Source organism: Procambarus clarkii, chromosome 20 (assembly GCF_040958095.1).
Source record: "Procambarus clarkii isolate CNS0578487 chromosome 20, FALCON_Pclarkii_2.0, whole genome shotgun sequence".
Classification (NCBI taxonomy): domain Eukaryota; kingdom Metazoa; phylum Arthropoda; class Malacostraca; order Decapoda; family Cambaridae; genus Procambarus; species Procambarus clarkii.
Window position 1 is genome coordinate 24,774,502 of NC_091169.1, and position 26,286 is coordinate 24,800,787.

The 26,286-nt window shown below is 45.1% G+C and overlaps 1 protein-coding gene across 2 annotated transcripts in view; it reads right to left on the bottom strand.

Annotated features, from left to right (window-relative positions):
• Window positions 1-26,286, bottom strand: part of LOC123755429 (tripartite motif-containing protein 3) — a 239,559-nt gene that overhangs the window by 123,077 nt on the left and 90,196 nt on the right. The window contains exon 1 of one of the 2 annotated variants that reach the window (XM_045738088.2): window positions 3,481-3,998. The exons of the other annotated variant lie outside the window; for it this stretch is intronic. The gene's annotated coding sequence lies outside the window, so the exon portion shown is untranslated. Of the gene's footprint in view, window positions 1-3,480; window positions 3,999-26,286 lie in introns of those variants that run through there. 2 annotated transcript variants of the gene reach the window in all.

Genomic DNA, 26,286 nt, shown 5'->3' on the forward strand with positions numbered 1-26,286 from the left:
TTTTTAGGATTTCAATAATTTCTTTGCCATCCTCCGTGTATGAACCTTCACTTGTAAGAAAAGATCCAATGCTGACAATGGGTTTTCATTTTGATTTCGCATACGTGCAAAAATATTTTGGGTTTTTCATTATCTCTTGTTTGGCTTTCTGTTCTAATTGCATTTCTTCAATCTAATTGCTTCAGTCTCGGCTCTATTTCTCTATTTCTATTTCTCTATTTCTATTTCTCTATTTCTCGGCTCTATTTCTTCAATCTCCCTGTTTAAATGATTCCTTTGGTGTGATAGCCTTGTCTGCGTCTGTGGTAGAAAATAATAATAATAAAAATTTGAAAATAATAATAATAAAAATTAATAAAAAAAAAAAATAAAAAATAAAAAAAATAATAATAATAAAATAAAATAATAAAAATTTAAATAATAAAAATAAAAAATAAATAATTAAAAATAAAATAATAATAATAAAAATAATAATAATAATAATTCATTTGCGTTATTTTTCTTCTTTTGTAGTATCGTCTGTGTTCTTTTTATACGCTGGTTCTCTGTTTAGTTTTCCTGGGGGAAAACATGTTTCAGACATGTATATGCCTCTGTATACATAGGGTTTGTGTGCACAACCTCTGTATACATAGAGTTTCTGTGTACAGCTTCTGTACGTACGGTGTGTGTGTACAGCCTCTGTATACATAGAGTTTCTGTGTACAGCTTCTGTACGTACGGTGTGTGTGTACAGCCTCTGTGCATAGAGCATGTGCACACAATATCCCCTACAGTTATAAGCCCACAACTCACAGTTACCAACATACAACATCAACAGACATGTGAGAGCGACGCATCATCAGTGTGGTCACCCCGTCAGACATCACCACCCCCGCACCACCGGAGATGACCAATAATTCCCCTCACCAACATGTCCTCCCGCCCAATAAAACGCAATAAATAACAGCATTTCAACGCTACACTTTCTCCGCGCGCACATATGTACGTACATATATGTATATATATGCATATTAATGTACATGTAATCCAACAAGATCTCTTAATGAAAATCTCCTGTGATTCTTATCTACCACCAACTTGTTAGTAAGACCCTCAGTTCCATACCTGGTTGATACCTGGTTGATGGGGATCTGGGAGTTCTTCTACTCCCCAAGCCCGGCCCGAGGCCAGACTTGACTTGTGAGAGTTTGGTCCACCAGGCTGTTGCTTGGAGCGGCCCGCAGGCCCACATACCCACCACAGCCCGGTTGGTCCGGCACTCCTTGGAGGAATAAATCTAGTTTCCTCTTGAAGATGTCCACAGTTGTTCCGACAATATTTCTTATGCTTGCTGGGAGGATGTTGAACAACCGCGGACCTCTGATGTTTATACAGTGTTCTCTGATTGTGCCTATGGCACCTCTGCTCTTCACTGGTTCTATTCTGCATTTTCTTCCATATCGTTCACTCCAGTACGTTGTTATTTTACTGTGTAGATTTGGTACTTGGCCCTCCAGTATCTTCCAGGTGTATATTATTTGATATCTCTCTCGTCTTCTTTCTAGTGAGTACATTTGGAGGGCTTTGAGACGATCCCAATAATTTAGGTGCTTTATCTCGTCTATGCGTGCCGTATATGTTCTCTGTATTCCTCTATTTCAGCAATCTCTCCGGCTCTGAAAGGGGAAGTGAGTACTGAGCAGTACTCAAGACGGGACAACACAAGTGACTTGAAGAGTACCGTTAATATTTGGCAGTCACACCCCATAAGGGTATAGGTGCCCCTAGGTTAGAAAGTCATGCAGTCCACATTCAAGAGAGTGGAGGACAGAAGGCAGACAGTCACGAGGTTATCTTGAGATGATTTCGGGGCTTTTAGTGACCCCGAGACCCGGTCCTCGACCAGGCCTCCACCCCCAGGAAGCAGCCCGTGACAGCTGACTAACACCCAGGTACCTATTTTACTGCTAGGTAACAGGGGCATAGGGTGAAAGAAACTCTGCCCATTGTTTCTCGCCGGCGTCTGGGATCGAACCCAGGACCACAGGATCACAAGTCCCGCGTGCTGTCCGCTTGGCCGACCGGCTCCCTTAACCTCCCTGAGGTTGACCTCAGGCGCCAGCAGCTGACTTCGGGACACATTCCTTATGGTCTTTAAGTGTTATATATCTACCTGCATACGAAGCCTGTACATCTTTTTCCCCTAATCATGTCGGGTTTTTTTACGTATATTGATTCATCAAAAGCATCAGCCGTGATGAGGCTGGTCTGCGGCCCGGCTCTCCCCCTCCCCTCGCCACGATAACACACGATAGCCGGCAAGATAGCTTTCATTGTTGCAACTTTCTCTTCTCCGCTATCTCATCCGCTTTGTACGATCCACTTCCCGATTTGACACTTTGTTCTCGCATCCAATTATCTCCTTTATGGCCCTTCCAACTACCCGGGCCAGACTTTGAAAGTATACAACTGTTTTCCCCAATGTTGTTGGTAAGGGGGGGAGGTGGGGAGGGGGGGAGGGGGAGGGGGGAGGGGGGGAGAGCCCATCCCCCTTTTCAAACAGTAGTCACAGTAACGGTGTGGATTATCGTACTTATAGTGACGTAACGGACACTTAGAAAGTAGAATTTGGTACTATTAAATTTGAACAAAACCCGGAAAAGCTTTTCAATTTATGTTGCTACTAAACCCTAACCTAACCTAACCTAACCTAACCTTACCTAACCTAACCTAACCTAACCTAACCTAACCTAACCTAACCTTACCTAACCTAACCTAACCTAACCTAACCTTACCTAACCTTACCTAACCTAACCTAACCTAACCTTACCTAACCTAACCTAACCTAACCTAACCTAACCTAACCTTACCTAACCTAACCTAACCTAACCTAACCTTACCTAACCTAACCTTACCTAACCTAACCTAACCTAACCTTACCTAACCTAACCTAACCTAACCTTACCTAACCTAACCTAACCTAACCTTACCTAACCTAACCTAACCTAACCTAACCTAACCTTACCTAACCTAACCTAACCTAACCTAACCTAACCTAACCTTACCTAACCTAACCTAACCTAACCTAACCTAACCTAACCTTACCTAACCTTACCTAACCTAACCTAACCTAACCTAACCTAACCTAACCTAACCTTACCTAACCTAACCTAACCTAACCTAACCTAACCTTACCTAACCTAACCTAACCTAACCTAACCTTACCTAACCTAACCTAACCTAACCTAACCTAACCTAACCTTACCTAACCTAACCTAACCTAACCTAACCTAACCTTACCTTACCTTACCTAACCTAACCTAACCTAACCTAACCTAACCTTACCTAACCTAACCCCCTGTATAGACCATAAGGTTGAGTGTTACCTGTAAATTCCCCCCAAGTACCTGCGACCTACCTGTTGTTGTTTTAGATTTAGCTACTCAGAAACGAAATGTCCATGTAGCACGGGCTATGGTGAGCCCGTAACAGACCTACCTGCCATCATGAGCGCTCTTGGAGGTGCAGCGTAGCTCCCAGAAGTGGTGGTGGTTGTTCACTGTCTTCCAGGTTCACCTCATTCCATATATCACACTCTACTCTTCCTCCTTAGACACTCCACTAATTTTATTAGTATTTTTATTATGTTAATTTTGAATTAATTTACTTTTTTATCGATTACGCGTATATATATTTTTTAACTGAACATTTATAATTCTGTGGGTTAATGAGTTTCAATTATATGTTCAAACACTAAGAACTGGTACTGTGTTTTTTTTTTTTAAGAGAAATTGGTCAATGATGTGTGTGTACAGTGTCACTATAGTCACTATAGCGGGTGACTTCACTATACTCGCTATAGCGGGTGACTTCACTATACTCGCTATAGCGGGTGACTTCACTATACTCGCTATAGCGGGTGACTTCACTATACTCAGGCAAGACACTACAAGGATCTTGGCTTTATTATTGCTATGAGAATGTTCCTTCTGTTTGCGTTACTGTGTCGACGTCTGGTACACTCACGACGTCTGGTACACTCACGACGTCTTCTACACTCACGACGTCTTCCACACTCACGACGTCTGGTACACTCACGACGTCTCCAACACTCACGACGTCTCCAACACTCACAACGTCTCCAACACTCACGACGTCTGCTACACTCACAACGTCTCCAACACTCACGACGTCTGCTACACTCACAACGTCTCCAGCACTCACGACGTCTCCAGCACTCACGACGTCTCCAGCACTCACGACGTCTCCAGCACTCACGACGTCTCCCACACTCACGACGTCTGGTACACTCACGACGTCTCCAACACTCACGACGTCTCCAACACTCACAACGTCTCCAACACTCACGACGTCTGCTACACTCACAACGTCTCCAACACTCACGACGTCTCCAGCACTCACGACGTCTGGTACACTCACGACGTCTTCTACACTCACGACGTCTTCCACACTCACGACGTCTGGTACACTCACGACGTCTCCAACACTCACGACGTCTCCAACACTCACAACGTCTCCAACACTCACGACGTCTGCTACACTCACAACGTCTCCAACACTCACGACGTCTGCTACACTCACAACGTCTCCAGCACTCACGACGTCTCCAGCACTCACGACGTCTCCAGCACTCACGACGTCTCCAGCACTCACGACGTCTCCCACACCCACGACGTCTCCCACACTCACGACGTCTCCCGTGGCACTAAGAGAGGAGGCGAGTCACTGCAGTAGAGTGAGTGAGGGGCTCATCATCTCATTATCCCTCCCCCACCTCCCCCCCCCTCACAGCACGTGAAATGTCACACACACGCCTCACCGTTCAGCGCTAATGTCACGTTCACCTCACGACTTAGCTCCGTGGCGTCGACTGCTTCACCATCTATCCAGCCGGGGTGGTCGGAGGACCCTGGCGACGACCCCGAGGTTGCCGTAGGGACGTGATCTATCCTCCTTGTGACTCAACACTGTTGGCCTCCTAGCGCACCAGGATCGAGGAGGGACTTAGCGCGAAGGTTTGCGCGCTTGAACGTAGGTGAAGGTGGAGAAATTTGGATGTATATTGCGCTTAAATATGCGCGGTGAGGTGCGCGAAGTGGAGATTGGGAGAGTTACGGTGGTGTTTCACCAGCACCGTCACTAGTCAACACTAGACTAATCACGCCAGCGCCGCCCCCACACAACGTACTGCCACACACACACTGGTAGATCCGTCCCACACTCACCTCACTCACACTCCCATACCCGCCCACACCGCCCTCTCAAACCCGCCCACACCGCCCTCTCAAACCCGCCCACACCGCCCTCTCAAACCCGCCCACACCGCCCTCTCAAACCCGCCCACACCGCCCTCTCAAACCCGCCCACACCGCCCTCTCAAACCCGCCCACACCGCCCTCTCAAACCCGCCCACACCGCCCGGAAGGCCCACCCTCACGTTTCCTCCTCCGGGGTCACACACCCACCCCCCCCCACCCCGACGACTACCGTTACTACTAACAAATTCCGTTCCCTAACCGGAAACTTTAAAAAATGCAACTGTTTTGCCAAACAGTGCCACCTGGGGAGGAGTCTGGCACTCGTGACGGCACGAGAAGTGCTCCGGACTAGGCCCCATCACAGTGCCACCCCCTCCCCCCCTGCTGGTAGTCACGCTGAGGACCTAACCAGCCTCCTAACAACCGGCTCGGGTCATTAGAGTGAACCGGCTCGTATGGGTCAATAGATCTTCTATAGTTCCTTTAATTCTTATGTTCTTATAGAAAAATGTTGTAGCAAACAATGCTCAGAAGAGCAGAAAAAGCTGCAACAGTAGCAGAAACAGTGATGCAACAGTAGCAGAAACAGTAATGCAACAGTAGCAGAAAAAGCTGCAACAGTAGCAGAAACAGTGATGCAACAGTAGCAGAAACAGTAATGCAACAGTAGCAGAAACAGTAATGCAACAGTAGCAGAAACAGTGATGCAATAACAGCCTTAACTAGGAATAAAACAACATGTCCCCACTACACAATCCAGGACTTTAGGCGAGTAAATTGGTGACCCCCACACTGGCGATGGCAGGCCGGCAAGCAAGCACACACAGACAAGCAAGCAGACAGGCAGCTGACAGAGACACAAACACGGGCAAGCAAGCAGACACAGACAAACAAACATATACAGACAAGCAAGCAGAAACAGGGCAGACAGCCAACGACAGACAAGGCAGCAGACACAATCAGACACACACAGACAGGAACAAGTAAGCAGGCCAGCAGACACACACAGACAGGAACAAGTAAGCAGACCAGCAGACAGAGCCACGGCCAAACACCAGCCAGTTGGAGGATAGAATGTCACATAACCACAGTGGACAATACCTGTCCTCACCACACACTTGGAGACAGTCAAACGTCACTGCTTAATCATCATCATCCTCATCATCACCATCACTGTCATCATGCCTCATTGTATTGACTGTAAATCATCAGCGCTTATTTTTGATGATAAAATTAAGGTTTCAATCGTTACTGGCTACTTGCAAGCAAATATAACCTTGTACCAGGCGCTGGAGCTCAACCCTCTCCCCCTCCGGAACCTCCATGTGAGGTAACCCAACACACTCACCAGGTTGTTGGTGGTGGCTAGTGGCATCAAGGTTTGCAATAACAGCCACCACAACTCTCATTACCACTCTCACTTTCACTCTCACTAACCCAAGTGACTGTACTCTCCACAGGCTTAACTGGGTCCTGGGTCAGACTTCTATACGCTCGTGAGACAGTCAGCAGACAGACTGGTGCTGAAACAGTCTTTGGGTTAATCACTGGGGCAGACTTTTCAATCAGTCTTGAGTCAGTCTTGAGACAGCCTTGAGCCAGTCTTCACATAGTAAACTTGAGTGGGAAGGTAAAGTGAACCTTGAGTGTGTTGGTGAGAATGTTTGAGGGTGTGTGTGTGTCTGTCAGTTAAGCAATATCAGCTGACTGTATCACACTTTCCAGGCCCAAATATACACATTCCATACACCCATAAACAAATATATTCCTAAACAAACTTTAAACACCAAACAGGTCTGCACGCATACATCAGACCACCCCACATACACATCATCTTAACACAAACCACGCGAAACAAGCAGCTAGCACTTGAGTGTGGGAGTGTAGAGGCACTCGGAGCAATCAACCCCATTAGTTTCACAAACCACAAATGACCCTCGTGTTCAAGCTGTGGCCGCAAGGCTCGTTACAAGCCCTTGTTAAGTCCGCCTCACAACATTCGATCCTTCTAGATTCCACGGCTGTGGGAGAGACTTCAGATTTTCAGCGCTGTGCCACGGATTTCAGGACAGCTCTTAAAGAGCTTCCAGGACAGCTCTTGGAGAGCTTTCAGGACAGCTCTTGGAGAAATTTCAGGGAATTTCTTGAAGTTGAACACTTAAAACGGTTCAGAGAATTGCCGAATCGAAGAGTCTACCCTGTAGTAGTTGCTACGTTTTCCTTTATCACCAACAAAACCTGAGATGCCGTACAGAATAACCTGACCTCTTACAACCTGTCCTCCTACAACCTGTCCTGCTACAACCTGTCCTCCTACAACCTGTCCTCCTACAACCTGTCCTCCTACAACCTGTCCTCCTACAACTTGTCCTCCTACAACCTGTCCTCCTACAACCTGACCTCTTACAACCTGTCCTCCTACAACCTGTCCTCCTACAACCTGTCCTCCTACAACCTGACCTCTTACAACCTGTCCTCCTACAACCTGTCCTGCTACAACCTGTCCTCCTACAACGTGTCCTCCTACAACCTGTCCTCCTACAACCTGTCCTCCAATAACCTGTCCTCCTACAACTTGTCCTCCTACAACCTGTCCTCCTACAACCTGTCCTCCTACAACCTGTCCTCCTACAACCTGTCCTCCTACAACCTGTCCTGCTACAACCTGTCCTCCTACAACCTGTCCTCCAACAACCTGTCCTCCTACAACTTGTCCTCCTACAACCTGTCCTCCTACAACCTGTCCTCCTACAACCTGTCCTACAACCTGTCCTCCTACAACCTGTCCTCCTACAACCTGTCCTCCTACAACCTGTCCTGCTACAACCTGTCCTCCTACAACCTGTCCTCCTACAACCTGTCCTCCTACAACCTGTCCTCCTACAACCTGTCCTGCTACAACCTGTCCTCCTACAACCTGTCCTCCTACAACCTGTCCTCCTACAACCTGTCCTGCTACAACCTGTCCTCCTACAACGTGTCCTCCTACAACCTGTCCTACAACCTGTCCTACAACCTGTCCTCTTACAAAGAACGTCGCATTTCGCTCGTATGCGTTACATACGGCCAAAAATTGTCGTACTAGAAAATGGAAGCGGCTGGCGAAAGTGACGTACTGTCCCCGTTTTCTGTTTTGGGTCCTCTGGTAGGTTAGGGGGAGGACACTTTAAACTGACCGTTTCCTAGTCGTTGGGAAAGGACCACGTTGGGAAATCCGAAGCGCTGTCCACTCAGCTATCAGGCCCCTGTGTATACGATATACCATATGTATACCCTCCCTATGTATAAAAGTATGTATATGTATAAAATGTATACCTATGTATAAAAGTACTTATCGTAAATCTACCCTACCTCTGTATATAGGAACTTCTAGAATGCTTATCAAACCAACGAATATTAGTAATTTTGGTATTAATACGTCACTAATGAATATAAGCATTTCTAGTATACATAAGCATAAGAACATATACATAAGAAATGAATATTCGCCAGAACTGCTGTTAATCGATATTTTGACACCAAAATAACCTTTTGGTGAAATAGGTCAAGCCATTAACAATATGACAACTCAACATGGAAAGGCGGGGTCCAAGAGCTAACGTTATTTCCTGCAAGTACAAACAGGTGAACAGCAGACAGGGGGGGGGAAGAAGGGGGGATGAGGGGGTTGCAGTAATTATCAGAAGAATTAGCCTGTTGCCGCGCGATAGTTAACTGATAACTACGCAATTCTTACCTAGACAAATTTTTTACCACAGGAAACACGAACTCTCATAGCGTTTAAGTCCTGAAGACTTAAGACTAGTTCTTGATTCTCTTAGTTACTTCAAAAGTCTCTCTCTCTCTACTTTCAAGTATGTTTATTGAGACAAGAAAAAAATACATCTCAAAGGGATAGAGTAGCTTAGGCTATTTCTACTCTCCCCATCTCTCTCTCTGCTTTGTCTCTCTGGATTAGCTGGCGTCTTTACTCTTATGCAAGACCATCTTCTCCTTTTCCCGCCATGTCTCAGAGGCGCTCTCTTCCCCTTTACACCTGTGGTTGATGTGACCACTCAACCACAGATTGAAGTGTCCAGCTTGTGTCTATATATATTCTGTCCAGCCACAAGTGTCTATATAAGAGATATACCAGATAAATACAGAGATAAAACTATGATAAATAAATTAAAGATATAAGTAAAAGAGACAGATAGACAGAGACATAGACAGAGAGAGAGACACATGCACAGGGAAGTGTTGCGTGACAGAGATAAATATAGACAGTATAATGCCGTTGCCAATTGGGATATCATGCAAGCATTGTTCTTTATTCTCTGGGCGGCACCCGAGAGAGAGAGAGAGAGAGAGAGAGAGAGAGAGAGAGAGAGAGAGAGAGAGAGAGAGAGAGAGAGAGAGAGAGAGAGAGAGAGAGAGAGAGAGAGAGAGAGAGAGAGAGAGAGAGAGAGAGAGAGAGAGAGAGAGAGAGAGAGAGAGAGAGAGAGAGAGAGAGAGAGAGAGAGAGAGAGAGAGAGAGAGAGAGAGAGAGAGAGTGAGTTGGAGAGAAGAGCCCAGACTAGCTTACCAAATCACAGACGAGTTCCTCCTACTATAAGGCCAGAAGGTGTCCCCTGAGACACACAACAACTGGATATAACAGCGGCTGCAGACATTCAAGACTATATGCATCACATACGTCAGACCAATTCCGGAACATGCAGCGCAAGCTAGGATAACCGAGGGACATGATATCACAAAGACAGACAAGATACTCATACGGCAAAAGGTAGAAATCCATCAGGTTCTGCTGGGTCATAAAATGCAATACCGGTGTTTTGAAAAGATACTTGTAAAAAGTTGAATAAAGGATCGAGAGAGGATTGCACAAGTCCCGTAGAGCCTTCAAGAGCCACATAGAGCCTGCAGAAGCACCACAGAGCCTCCAGGAGCACCATAGAGCCTCCAGAAGCACCACAGAGCCTCCAGGAGCACCATAGAGCCTCCAGGAGCACCACAGAGCCTCCAGGAGCACCATAGAGCCTCCAGAAGCACCATAGAGCCTCCAGGAGCACCATAGAGCCTCCAGGAGCACCATAGAGCCTCCAGAAGCACCATAGAGCCTCCAGGAGCACCATAGAGCCTCCAGAAGCACCATAGAGCCTCCAGGAGCACCATAGAGCCTCCAGGAGCACCATAGAGCCTCCAGGAGCTCCACAGAGCCTCCAGGAGCACTATAGAGCCTCCAAGAGCACCATAGAGCCTCCAGGAGCTCCACAGAGCCTCCAGGAGCACCATAGAGCCTCCAGGAGCACCATAGAGCCTCCAGGAGCACCATAGAGCCTCCAGGAGCACCACAGAGCCTCCAGGAGCACCATAGAGCCTCCAGGAGCACCATAGAGCCTCCAGGAGCACCACAGAGCCTCCAGGAGTACCATAGAGCCTCCAGGAGCACCATAGAGCCTCCAGGAGCACCACAGAGCCTCCAGGAGCACCACAGAGCCTCCAGGAGCCCCATAGAGCCTCCAGGAGCACCATATAGCTTCCAGAAGCCACATGCAGAGTAGGAGGAGATTACACATGCAAACTAGCCTCCCTCATGGCTGTCCTTTACACCAAACAGCCTCCCAGCGGCTCCAGAGATCTTGTATCTCGCTCCAATTGGCCGTGGTTGCGTCCTCGTTATCTCGAGTTTACCTAGAGTTTACAGGACCCCCCCCCTGGGTTACTGAGAACCCAGGGAGTTACAGTTTACCCTTGAGATTAACGTAGAATTTATCCCGGTTTACCCTTCGGGTTGACATGGAATTTATCCCTGTTTACCCTTGGGGTTGACATGGAGTTTACTCTGGTGATAACTTGGAATTTACCCCCCCAGTCTACCCAAGTTTTTACGAGTAGTATACTCTAGTTTACCCAGGTGTTCAGACTGAGTTTACTCCAGCTTATTCAGGGGTTGTCATGACGTGAACCAGTTTACCCTGGGGGATGAAATGGACTTTACCCTAGAATTCACAATGAGTTTACCCATGGAATCAGTTGAGTTTACCCCAGGGGTTCACATGGGGTATACCCCAGGATATCCAACTTTACACTAAGGTTCACCTCGAGTTTACCAGGGCAGCAGGTACCCCATACAGCTATAACCTGTGTGGCTGGGTCTTCCTTACTGGAATTTAATTAGATTAGTTAATTAATACTTTCTTGAAGTTGGAATACTCTCTCGTTCCCTGTTTTCCGGCCCGGGATCGAATTACCGAGGGCAGGGGTGGAAACTCCCCCTTCACTTAAAGACCCTAATTACCCAACTACTGCGTAATTTTGTAATTGGAGGGATGGAGAAGGGGGGGAGGTCGGGTCTTAGGGGGCCCACTACGAGCGCCTGGAAGGTGGAGAGTGTCTTGAGGTGGAGAGTGTCTTGTAAGTGTGTTTGGTGAGGGCTTAGTGTTTGCTGAGGAGGCTGGGGTTATGTTGTATGTGGTGGGGGAGTCATGTTGTATGTGGTGGGGGAGTCATGTTGTATGTGGTGGGGGAGTCATGAGGCATGTGGTGGGGAAGGGAGGAGAGGGAATTATCAGGGGGAAAGCGCCAAGTCATTATGTGCATGATCTCTCTCTCTCTGTTCTCTGTTAAGGACACTGTTCAATCTGTTCAATCCACTGTTCAATCCAATCTGTGGTTGAGTGGTCACATCAACCACAGTTGTAAGGGGGGGAGAGAGCGCCTCTGAGACATGGCGGGTGAAGAAGATGGTCTTGTAAAGGCGTCAGCTAACCCAAGGAGACAAATAAGAGAGAGAGAGTTTTGAAGTAAATAAGACAATGAACAACGGGGACCTGAACGCTACGAGAGAGACAACTACTGCCTGACTCCCAGGAAGCTGAGGTCATCAAGGAATGATGAACACCTTTTGTACTCGCGTTAATCTTTTTTGCGCTACCGCTCACAGGATGAGAATGGTGAGTACAATAAACCAGCCTCCCCCGAGGGCAACAATTAATAAATCTCAGCGAAGTATACATAGAAAACTGAGGCACCTCTTGTATACAATACAATTCTGAGAAAGTATTTTATGACTAATAGGTGGCAAATAAAATATACCTCTAATAAAAAAATAAAAATTAATAAAAATTATCAGCAATTATCATTCATAATTTACTGTTCAATTATTGAACTGTATCAAATTTATGAAGATGCATTTGAAAGAGAAGCACCGGACGAAGACTAGAGAAGACACCCCAGTGAAACTCTTGCGTTTTCTCTTAAATGTGAGATGACTCGTCATTTTCTTCTCTACAGACGCTAAGGCGCAGACTTAACAATAATGCGTATCAGTCCTCGTAGTAACTATAATAATATAATTACCAATTAATTAACAAACCCTAATCAACAACAATTAACATTGACGAACATCCAGTATTATTTTCCTTTTGGTGAAGGTCTACAAAATGAATAGTTAAATGCGTATTTTCCAAGTCGTACAGAAGCAGTTTGGAGCAAGACTAGTAACTGTGTACTCATCTAGTTGAGCTCTGGCTCTTTGGTCCCGCCTCTCAACTGGTGCACAGATTCCTGAGCATACTGGGCTCTATCATATCTACATTTGAAACTGTGTATGGAGTCAGCCCCCACCACATCACTGCCTAATGCATTCCGTCTGTTAACTACTCTGACACTGAAAAAGTTCTTTCTAACGTCTCTGTGGCTCATTTGGGTACTCAGTTTCCACCTGTGTCCCCTTGTTCACGTACCATCAGTGTTAAACAGTTTATCTTTATCTACCCTGTCATTTCCTCTGAGAATTTTGTAGGTAGTGATCATATCTCCCCCTTAGACATGTTGACTCCCCATAGATGTAAAGTGCCTTGTTGTGACCACTGTTGTGAACCTCTAGTTTTATATCACTTGTGATATAAACAAATTATTGCTATGTATATGTATGTGTGTATATATGTGCATGTGTATGTAATATTAACTTATGTTAATATTAACATATTAATGTGTGTATATTCACCTAGTTGTGCTTGCGGGGGTTGAGCCCTGCTGTTTCGGCCCGCCTCTCAACTGTCAATCAACTCTCCCCCCCCCCCACACACACACACAGGAAGCAGCCCGTAACAGCTGTCTAACTCCCAGGAACCTATTGACTGCTAGGCAACAGGATCATCAGGGTGAAAGGAACTCTGCCAATTTGTTTCGGCCAATGCCGGGGATCGAACCCCGGACCCTACGTTTACGAGTCCAGAGGGCTGTCCACTCACCCACCAGGTCGTGTGTGTGTGTGTGGGGAAGGGGGGGGCGTGTGTGCGTGGAGCTGGGGGCGGTAATTAATCACGACCACAGCCTGGTGTCATCACAACACACACTCACTAAATTAAACGCTTAAACGCTACTAACGTCTCCAGCGTTGACTGACGAAGCTCCACGCTCTGGCCCGAATTTATAACATTCACATTTTTTTTTTTTTTTTTTTTTTTTTTTTTTTTTTTTTTTTTTTTTTTTTTTTTTTTTAGATATATAGAAGAGTTGTTACATTCTTGTACAGCCACTAGTACGCGTAGCGTTTCGGGCAAGTCCTTAATCCTATGGTCCCTGGAATACGATCCCCTGCCGCGAAGAATCGTTGTTACAACCAAGTACACATTTTACTGTTGCGTTAAACAGAGGCTACAGTTAAGGAATTGCGCCCAGTAAATCCTCCCCGGCCAGGATACGAACCCATGACATAGCGCTCGCGGAACGCCAGGCGAGTGTCTTACCACTACACCACGGAGACTGCATTTACATGTTATTACATGTTTTACATGTAAAAGAGATTTACATGTTAATATATTGAAATGCTCATCAACTTATTAGAACGACAGAGCTTAATGCAATTTTATTTCAACATGATGGAGTTTGTTTTTACTCCTTGTTGAGTAAAAAAATATATTTTACGATTTTTTTGTAAAATTGTAAAAAACGCAAAAAAAAATATTTTACACTATTTTTGACGCAGGTGGCTACTGGAGCACACAATTTCAGTCTCCTGCTAGATCCTACTGAAATAATTATACCTGAAACTCGACCCGTCTATCTGTTAACAACCAGGGACCCGGATTCACGAAGCAGTTACGCAAGCACTTACGAACGTGAACATCTTTCCTCAATATTTGATGGCTTTGGTTACATTTATTAAACAGTTTACAAGCATGAAAACTTCCCATTCAACTGTTGTTATTGTTATAAACAGCCTCTTGGTGCTTCGGAGCTCATTAACTGTTTAATAATTGGAAACAAAGCCGCCAAAGATTGAGAAAAGATGTACAGGTTCGTAAGTGCTTGCGTAACTGCTTCGTGAATCTGGCCCCAGGCACCCAATTACCGCTGGGTGAACAGTGGCGCACAGCTATGGAGTGCTCCCCCAGTCATTCCTCCCTGGCCAGGATTCGAACCCTAATCAAATGGCTCGCGAGTCATGGGGTAAGTATAATATATTGTGATATCCCAACACATCCTCGTGTTTTGATAGTACTTATAGTAACGATGAGCACCATAGTATATATACCGACTTACAACGAAATTAGAAAGTAGAAATGTGAACTATTGAGTTGGACAAACCGGAAAGCTATTGTTTACCTGTGTTACTTTGACGAACTAAACTAACCTAACCATCCTAGGCCTAATACACGATATCTGAGGCCTAATATAGTACATATGTGTACTATACTAGGGCCTAGGAATATTTAAATTTGTTTTTATCTTAATTTATTTTAAAAGAATTTCTTAATAGTCAGTATACTACTATCTAAAAGGCAAGTACGTACGAATTCGTGATTATAAACGACCGTTACAACAGGAACTGTCTGAACAGGAAGATATATCTGGTTTACGGTTATCTGTAAACCGTATTAAATAATAACCATATACAATGTAATCTACTATATTGTCCATTGCCCCGTGTCATAACAGGTCTCCTGATTGACTGATAAGTCAGCTGTGTTATCTATGTGCAAGATAACCAGCCATAAGAACCGCAGAGTGGCATCACCTGCAGGTTGCCAGATGCGCAGGTCTTCCCAATATTGCAAACCACAATTGCGTAAACTAATTCAATTATTTATTCAACTTGGCTCATCGGAGATTCGATCCCGAGCCTCAAAAGATACGAGACTGTTGTTTACCATCCAAGCCAGGGATAGTATCCACGATATTGTGAAGTGAATGTTAATAAGTAAATCTGACGAAACGTGATACTCTGTATCTCTCTGCCCGTCCTCCTAAGATTTCTCAACGTCAAGAAACTATCGTACTAAAGTGCTCTTATCCTAACCTCCCAGAGGACCCAAAACAGAAAACGGGAAAGCATGTCAATTTCGCGAGCCGCTTCCATTTTCTAGTACGACCATTTTTAGCTTTAGGGAGAGTATATACGTCAAAATACGACGTTCTATCAGGAGGACGGAATTGCCGTATCACAGTTTCAACCACAAGCAACTTTGAAATGAAATTGTTGTTGCAACTGTACCAAAGATTATTTACAAAATACATTATGTAACGACCGACATATATATATTTCGCCGCCAATAATAAAGCCTTACACGTCCTTTGATGATAAAATTGCTGGAATTATTTAAGGTTTGAATTTTTCTAATGACTAGAAAATTTAATATTAAATTTGGCCGACACGATAACACCAACATATTTCCTCATTACTCCGAGATCCATATTAATTTGGGAAGACACGAGTTATGGCGGGAAGGCACGAGTTATGGCGGGAAGACACAAGTTATGGCGAGAAGACAGGAGTTATGGCGGGAAGACAGGAGTTATGGCGGGAAGATACGAGTTATGGCGGGAAGACAGGAGTTATGGCGGGAAGGCACGAGTTATGGCGGGAAGACAGGAGTTATGGCGGGAAGACAGGAGTTATGGCGGGAAGACAGGAGTTATGGCGGGAAGGCACGAGTTATGGCGGGAAGACAGGAGTTATGGCGGGAAGACACAAGTTATGGCGGGAAGACAGGAGTTATGGCGGGAAGACAGGAGTTATGGCGGGAAGATACGAGTTATGGCGGGAAGACACGAGTTATGGCGGGAAGACACGAGTTATGGCGGGAAGACACAAGTTATGGCGGGAAGACACAAGTTATGGCGGGAAGACACAAGTTATGGCGGGAAGACACAAGTTATGGCGGGAAGACAGGAGTTATGGCGGGAAGACACAAGTTATGGCGGGAAGACACAAGTTATGGCGGGAAGACACGAGTTATGGCGGGAAGACACAAGTTATGGCGGGAAGACACAAGTAATGGCGGGAAGACACAAGTTATGGCGGGAAGACAGGAGTTATGGCGGGAAGACACAAGTTATGGCGGGAAGACACAAGTTATGGCGGGAAGACAGGAGTTATGGCGGGAAGACACAAGTTATGGCGGGAAGACAGGAGTTATGGCGGGAAGACACAAGTTATGGCGGGAAGACACGAGTTATAGCGGAAAGACACAAGTTATGGCGGGAAGACACAAGCACAACTAGGTGAGTACATACACATTGAGAGCAGAGATATCAGAGAGGAGAGAAGTTACGAGCTGTTTCTTAAAAAAATATATGTTAACGACCTGACAAGAGGAAATTGGCTCCTTCGTGTCAGGGTTAACAGATGATGCAAAACTATTGATAAGGGTCAGGACAGAGATAGACTGCGATACGTTGCAAACGGATTTAGACACACTCTAAAAGAGGTCTGAAAGTGGCTGCTAGAATTTAACCCAGCCAAATGCAAAGTTATGATAGACATGACCCCAAATCTGATGCCAGAAGCCCACATTAGCAGAATAACAACAGTTGCATATATGACATACTGGCCAACATCAGTGTATCCTTCAGCAACTTGGACAATGGGGGCTTTCCGGGACCCTATATACAACGAAGGTCAGACCCACTCTTGAATATGCAGCCCCAGTATGGAACCCTTGCCTGAAAAAGAACAAGGAGGAACTAGAACAGGTCTAAAGTTGATTGAGTAACAGTTGAGAGGCGAACCGAAAGAGCCAGAGCTCAACCCTCGCAAGCACAACAAGGTGAACTAGGTGAATACACACACAGGTCAATAACCGTTAACCGCTAACAGGTTATCGGATATTCCCTTTACACAAGGTACAATTATATAATAACTTAACCTCAGAAAGGATGAGGGTGTTGATAGGCACGCCTGATCCCATATTTTACACACGACAGTGGGATCGGGTACCGGGGAAGACAGGAGGGTACCGGGGAAGACAGGAGGGTACTGGGGTAGACAGGAGGGTACTGGGGAAGGCAGGAGGGTACTGGGGTAGACAGGAGGGTACTGGGTAGACAGGAGGGTACTGGGGTAGACAGGAGGGTACTGGGGAAGACAAGAGGGTACTGGGGTAGACAGGAGGGTACTGGGGTAGACAGGAGGGTACTGGGGAAGGCAGGAGGGTACTGCGGTAGACAGGAGGGTACTGGGGTAGACAGGAAGGTACTGGGGTAGACAGGAGGGTACTGGGGAAGACAGGAGGGTACTGGGGTAGACAGGAGGGTACTGGGGTAGACAGGAGGGTACTGGGGTAGACAGGAGGGTACTGGGGTAGACAGGAGGGTACTGGGGTAGATAGGAGGGTACTGGGATAGACAGGAGGGTACTGGGGTAAACAGGAGGGTACTGGGGTAGACAGGAGGGTACTGGGGTGGACAGGAGGGTACTGGGGTAGACAGGAGGGTACTGGGAAGACAGGAGGGTACTGGGGAAGATAGGAGGGTACTGGGGTAGACAGGAGAGTACTGGGGTAGACAGGAGGGTACTGGGGAAGACAGGAGAGTACTGGGGAAGATAGGAGGGTACTGGGGTAGACAGGAGAGTACTGGGGTAGACAGGAGGGTACTGGGGTAGACAGGAGGGTACTGGGGTAGACAGGAGGGTACTGGGGTAGACAGGAGGGTACTGGGGTAGACAGGAGGGTACTGGGGTAGACAGGAGGGTACTGGGGTAGACAGGAGGGTACTGGGGTAGACAGGAGGGTACTGGGGTAGACAGGAGAGTACTGGGGTAGACAGGAGGGTACTGGGGTAGACAGGAGGGTACTGGGGTAGACAGGAGGGTACTGGGGTAGACAGGAGGGTACTGGGATAGACAGGAGGGTATAACTTTAGAACTTTATATATGAGGATCTCTCGTGATGGCGAATGCTAAAAAGTTCCGGGATATAATTCAAAACAATAAGAAAAGGTTTCCCAAAGGCATATCAAAAGGTTCAGAAGCCTTTGAGAATCTTTAACTAGGGAAGATAGAAGCTAACAGCGTTTATCGAAATTCTAGACACAAATCTTGTCAGGGGAATCGATCCCAGGACTTTGTGATCATATGAGTATTGTTTGATCACTCAGCCACTACACTGTAATAGATGCATCACTGAGTTCACGCAGAGAATGTAAATATAAATTATAGATTAAAGCAATTTAGGATCAATTCAGAGCTGGATCCTTGAGCCATTAGACGCCCACCCCCAAGCGAATGATTTGGTCTGGATTCGTATATTGGTTGGGAAGCAGTGATTAGGCGCAAATTCTTAACTGCTCGTCCCTCTATTCACGCAGCTGTAATTGGGCATCTGGTTGTTGATCGATTGGCAGGTTTCAGGGGAAACTAGTAGGGTGAGGCTTACCATGAGCTGTGTGAAGGGAAAGTTTTCAAATTGGTAGCAGAAGTCAGAAGTCGTTTGTTCCTGCGCCCTCTTGTGGTAAAAAAATTAGTTCTTCCTTATTTATAAACTGCAATAACTGCCACTTTGGAACCACGTCAGAGGGAAGGTAAACCAACCCAAAGTGTGTATCGTGGTAGTCAAGTGTAATGTAAACAAGAGCTATACAGAAGCCAAAAGTTGGCTTGCACTCAAGACAATTTGCTTTCTTACGTAAAATTAAGAGTAAATTGGACGATTGCGCTCTCTCTCTCTCTTTCTCTCTCTCCCTCTCTCTCTGTCTCTCTCTCTTTCTCTCTCACCCTCTCTCTCTGTCTCTCTCTCTGTCTCTCTCTCTCTCTCCCTCTCTCTCTCCCTCTCTCTCTGTCTCTCTCTCTTTCTCTCTCTCCCTCTCTCTCTCTCTCTGTCTCTCTCCCTCTCTCTCTCTCTCTCTCCCCCTCCGCCGCCACCTTCAGGGCCAAAACAAAACAGTAAATCTAAAAAAGCTGTAATTTTAAAGTCGAATCATGGTGGGGATTTCCTCTAGAGCGGTGCCGAGTACTGTGGCTGATGGCCCTCTTAGACGGAGGCACTCTTAGACGGAGGCACTCTTAGACGGAGGCACTCTTAGACGGAGGCACTCTTAGACGGTGGCACTCTTAGACGGAGGCACTCTTAGACGGAGGCACTCTTAGACGGTGGCACTCTTAGACGGAGGCACTCTTAGACGGTGGCACTCTTAGACGGAGGCACTCTTAGACGGTGGCACTCTTAGACGGTGGCACTCTTAGATTGTTGCACTCGTTTATGGTGGCACTCTCAGATGGTGTAGCATGGGAGTGGTGAGTGTGTGTAGTGTGTGTATTTACGTGGTGTAGTTGGTGTTGGTGGTATGTGTAGTGTAGGGGAGGTGTAAACAATACCTGGTACCTAGAGCGGCCCCAGCAACACACCACAATAAGAGCGGCCCCAGCAACACACCACAATAAGAGCGGCCCCAGCAACACACCACAATAAGAGCGGCTCCAGCAACACACCACAATAAGAGCGGCTCCAGCAACACACCACAATAAGAGCGGCTCCAGCAACACACCACAATAAGAGCGGCTCCAGCAACACACCACAATAAGAGCGGCTCCAGCAACACACCACAATAAGAGCGGCTCCAGCAACACACCACAATAAGAGCGGCTCCAGCAACACACCACAATAAGAGCGGCTCCAGCAACACACCACAATAAGAGCGGCTCCAGCAACACACCACAATAAGAGCGGCTCCAGCAACACACCACAATAAGAGCGGCTCCAGCAACACACTGTAAACCAAGGTAGAAAGCTTGGTAGAGACCGAGAGGAGATACACGAAGCAGACCCGAGGCAAGAACACCTCTAGGTAGCGTCCGGAGAAACCTCCAAGGGTGAGTGGAAGGCCGGAATTCCTGGAATGTGGGGACGTTTAGTGTCTCTGGAAGGTAAGGAGGAGGAGTGGGGGGAGGAGTTGGTGGGGTGGGAAAAGGGGGGTGTGTGCAGCAGCCTGTGTCTGGTGATTGGCTGAGACTGCAGTGGCAGGTAAAACACTTGAATAATCTTCCACCTTGTCTTAAGAAGCCACCTCGTTTATACCCCCCCCACCTCCTCCTCCCCCCCCCCTAACAAAGAGTAACACCTCCTGCTCACACAACACTGCTCTCTAAGTCCTCTTCATTGCTAATTTAGTTTTTCTAATGTGAGAAGCGGATGATAACTGCTAGGGGAAGGTTAGGGGAGAGGGGGGTTGGGGCGAAAGCGAACGAGAGTTAGTGACTATAATGATAACGACTACTTTTATCGGTTCATATTCACCTTATTTGTTCTCATCAGTATTTTGTGTGTAGTGATCATATCCCCTATCTCTCATCTAGAGTATTTAGCCTGTATTCCCTAAACCTGTCCTTACAGATTACAAACTACATACCATTTCCGATACTATCATTGCCGCAAATCATGGCATCCTTGATGTGAATTCCATGTTGATGCTGCGTATTCGCATATTGGTCTAATGTAGGTCGTAAACCAGTTCTTATGTTTGCCAGCTGCTCATATGCCGCCGATATTATCCTACTTGTGTATGTTTATGGTGTTTATCCTGAAATTATCTTTCATTTTCCAGATTCCTGAAAGTGCTTTTCACTTACGTAGATTGCTTTTGGTCTCGTGTTCGCCAGATAAATTACCTTGCAATTACTGGGGTTGACCTTCAGCAGCCATTTGCCTGCCCTCTCCTGTCAATAGGTGTTAATGCTGCAGTCTATAGTGCTTATTCTCATTACATGTGCGTCGTCTGTAAGCACAGTCAAGCCCAACAAACACACAACACACACCGTTGTGGTTTGCATACAGTCACAGTCGGATGGGTCATGCAGAGAGCAATCCTAGAATAACAACGGGCTGCACAACAGAGCCTTAAGGTACTCTGCTTCCTACAGCTTTCCACCCTGATATCTTCCCCCCCCCCCCCACTAAGACCCTCTGATTCCTGTCAGTCAGTCTACCTAACACAGTTTAAGTGTTATTTCCATTTATTTCCCTCAAGAAGTCATTTCAACTACTGACCCACCTGAGGAAGGTCAGTACCTGGCCTACGGGGAGGACCCGGATAAGGCAAAATACAGGCTGCCTGTCCCCGGCAAAGTGGATCAGAGATAATGACTGATAGAGATTAAACCACCGAAGAGGTGGCACGGGCATGAATAACAAACGTACCAACCCAAGCAACCCACCAAACATAGCAAAGCCGATGCCTAAAAAAACACACACACCAATATTACCATTCATTAATTTTAACTCAAACGCTGCAATGTTGACAGGAGAGGAAAGACTCACAACTCCGTCTCAAGGCTTGACGAGTGCCTCCTTGGCGGGGTATTGGCACTGTAGTAAACAGCTGACACGAGCACAGTTCTACTAATAATACACAAACCAAGCCTGAACTCCAGCCATCCATCAGGGTATCAATATTCCAATATTTATTGATTCTCATCCACCCAGAGCCCTGTAGGGCGCTCCCACGATGCTGGGGGCATGATAGCGAGCAGCATCCCAGGCTGGGTTATCACATTACTGGCTGTCAGCATGATAGCAAGCAGCATCCCAGACTGGATGATTTCAGATGATGAACAGGTAAAGTGTTCTGTTACAAGCGAGAACACAAGGCTTCGATTGGCTGAACTCCGTGGCTTCCGAGTTCCTAAATCGGTGAAAGATATTACGAAAGAACCTTTTTTCAACGAAAGAAAAATTAAAAAAAGTTTGTTTCATCCTTGCTACATAGTCGTAATGACTTGGCGCTTTCTATTCGTTTGCCTTGTTCGGGTTGAATGTAGACACAGTAGTCGCTTCTGTATATATTTATTGAGTGAGGCAAACAGGTGTATAACTGGCCAGCCGAGGTCCACCTACTCTGGGTCTGTGAGGATAACTGAGGCTGCTGGGAGCATGCTTGATGCTCCTCTGTCTGGCATGACGTCAGAGGCCTACTTGCCTGTGATTGGTTACATTTCAACTGACAGAATTTGAGTATAACACCGCTCGGACACGCTACCAAGTCGACGTCCCTTGTCGACAAGCTCTGGCTAGCTATATAGTTACAATGATACTGAAAGGACCTCGGTGGCATTCAATAATGGCTTACATGTGAAATTTGCATAATAAAACATTGAAAGAAGATCAGGTGTGCGTAATACAAACAACTCGGCATATATGCACCAAAAAAAAAATTCATCATAATAGGTGAAAATCATGGTAACAATGCTTTGATTAAATCAGAGTATTAAGAACATGTGTATGTCTACTGATCAGATATGAACAATACAACCCAAGGTATTGCCTAAACAAAATTATTAACATGTGTCAATGGCATGTGCTTGAAAACCATACAAAATTAAACAATTATTACATTAATAGAACAAAGTTCTGACCTAACAACCACAATTGAATTTCAAGATAGATAATTTTTTTTTTTTTCTCTTTTTTTTTTTTTTTCGAAATATACAATATATTTACAAGACCAATGTACAATATATATAATGTGCAATATATTTACAAGCATATACAAGACCTGGATCAAGAAGACTAACATCTGCGTGATAGCAGTCAGGATTCACTGGCCACAATGTGGTTGCTAGAACAATAATAACTCTTATGACAAGCACTGTAAAAATACAAATGGTAGTAGACTTAACAATGGCATCTAATTCATAACAAAATAAAGTTGAGAAAGACTATACATTATATATAATGGTAATAATAAGACACATGTGGTAGAAATACTGCAATTGAGTTTTTTTTTTTTTTTTCAAAACAAACAGAATAACTACAGAGTGCATTCAATTATAAATTCTGCGGATATCTACACCTAGCTCATCCAGAGCACTATACAACTCTGGCTCTGACTGAAGGTCCGGAACAGATGAAACTTCATGTGACAAACTATCATCTTGAGAGATATCCTCGTTAAAATCTAGCCAATGGACATGTGGTGAGTGCACGGTTGAAACGAGAGGTCTAGATCTAAGATTATAATTGCTAGTATGGGGTTGCTGAACATCCAGTGGTCTGTCAACCACAGAAGGTGGTGTCAGAGTAGGAGTATCTGTCTGGGTAAGTTCATTGTCATCTTCCTCATCAGTCTCGTCAACAGTCATTTTAGCTAACTTCATGTGGTCTAAATGTTCATTTATATACTCTCCTGTTAACAAGTTCTTAAGTCTGTATTTGTTACCTTTAATAAGCTCGATTACCTTATATGGACCCAAAAATTTCTTAGTTAACTTGTACATAGGACCAGACCTGTGTTGGTTAAGTATCATTACTACAGATCCAATAGTTATTTTACTGGGTTTAGCTCGTGCATTCCTTGCTAGAGTGAACTCGGCTGTTGCTTTGGACAGTTGTTCTCGTATTTTCTTGAATACTAGTTGCATTTGTCTACGCTTCACTTGAACAAAATCATCTACGTTATATAAGGGAGTAGGAGGTACGTTAATCAATTCATTAGGGAGGATCTTATCTGTACCATAAAGAATAGCGTGAGGTGTGTCACCAGTAGAAACATTAATTGAAGAATTTATAGCACACTGAATTAAGGGTATAAAATCATCCCAATTGTTGTTATCAAAATTCAACGTGACTCTCAAGGCATCTAACACTTTCCTGTTAGTACGTTCAGCTAGTCCATTACTTGCCGGATGATAAGGCATAATGCTACATTTTTTGATGTTATATAAATCACACAAGCTAGTTAGAATACTATTACTGAATTCTGGACCATTATCTGAAAGGATTACTTTAGGCATACTATATCTACAAATTATTTGGTCATGGAATGCGCTGGCTATGGTTTCAGCTGTTTTGTTCGGGATAGGAACTAGTTCGCAAAACCGTGAAAAATTATCGACCATTACAAGCAAATGTTTGTTCCCTTTCTCTGTTTCCGCAAAATTTGTCAATAAATCCATCGATATTCGTTCCCAAGGAGCTTTAGTTGCTGGGTACACCTGAATTGGATTAGGTCCTGAAACATGTCCCTTGTGCTGTAAACAAGTTAAACATCTGTCAACATAATGAGCAATCTCCTTAGCCATTTTTGGCCAAAAATATTTCAATCGACCTTGTTGGAGTGTACGATCCTTTCCTGGATGTGCACTTGCAGGAGCATCATGGATAATTTTTAACACAGTTGGTACCAAGACAGCTGGAACAACTAACTGACAACATTTCCTCGAGGCTGTCCCTAGCTTTACTACTCTACACAGTAAATTGTCCAACATAACTAGTTCTTTCAATGGTACTGGTGGTTTATGAATCGGGCGAGTGTCTTGCTTAGTCAAAAATTTAATGACGGGTGCCCATATGGGGTCTTGTCTTTGTTCCGTTTCTACTACTGTAGCATCTAATGCTGGGTAATTTAACTGAATCGCAGCTACGTGTCGAGAAAACGCATCCGCTACAACATTTTGCTTTCCTGGAATATATCCAAATGTGGGATTGAATTCTTGAATTGTGAGCAGATATCTAGCAAACTTTCCAACTGGATTCTTATTTTTGAACAAGGGAATTAATGGTTGGTGATCTGTAAGAACATGAACTGGGTAATTATAAATTGTATCCTTAAAATGTTTAAGTGCCCAAACAACTGCCAAGGCTTCTCGTTCTGTTGCACTATAATTTTTCTCTTCTTTAGATAAAGTACGGCTAGCATAAGCTATTGCGTGATCTCTGTGACCTTCTGTTTGAAGTAATGCAGCACCTAGACCTATGTCACTAGCATCTGTAACCAACGTAAAAGGTTTAGAAAAATCTGGGTACCTAAGGACAGGTGACGAAATCAAGGCTGCTTTGAGTTTTTTGAATGACTGATCCTGGGCCTCTCCCCAAACAAAGGGTTCATCTTTTCTTTGCAACTTGTAAAGCGGAGCGGCTATAATAGAGAATCCAGCAATAAATGAACGATAAAATCCTACAAGACCTGTGAACTGTCTTACGGCTTCTGCGGTACGAGGTGTTGGAAAATCACGGGCAGCAATAATTTTTGATTCATTCAATGTAATACCTGAAGGTGTAACTGTATGACCTAGGAAATTAATCTTTTGCTTTAAAAATGAACATTTTGCAAGCTTTATTTTTAAATTAGCTTCAGCGAGCTTTGCAAGTACCTTTTCAAGGTTCTGGAAATGAGTCTGAACATCTTGCGACATGATTATGAGATCATCAAGGTAAACTAGAAGCGTACTTCCTATCAATCTACGAAATAGATTTGTCATGAGCCGTGAAAAGGTTATTGGACTACTACGCAAACCAAACGGCATTCTTTTGAAATGAAAATGACCATTGGGAGTACTAAAGGCTGTCAATTGTTTACTTTCCTCATCAAGGGGGATTTGCCAGAATCCCTGCAACAAATCTAACGTTGAGAATACTTTGTTTCGACCAATACTTTGCAACAAATCATTTAGAACTGGAAGTGGGAAACGATCAGGTATTGTTACTCTGTTAAGCTTGCGATAATCGATTACAGGTCTCCAAGTCCCATCTCGCTTTGGTACAAGAATCAATGGAGCGTTCCATGGCGAATTACTCGATTCAATTACATCACTCTGTAACATTTCTTCTACAAGTCTATCTGCTTCTGCTCTCTGAGAATGGGGAAGACGGTAAGCTGGTACATAAATAGGCGTAGTTCCTTGTTCAAGGGGAATTTTATGTGTAATAAGAGGAGTGAGACCTAATTTTTCTCCTGGTAGAGCAACAACAGCTCTATTCCTGTTCAAAATTTCCAAAAGCTGAGCCACAGAGTCAGGAAAATCAGTAGGACTGAGGTGTTGCGC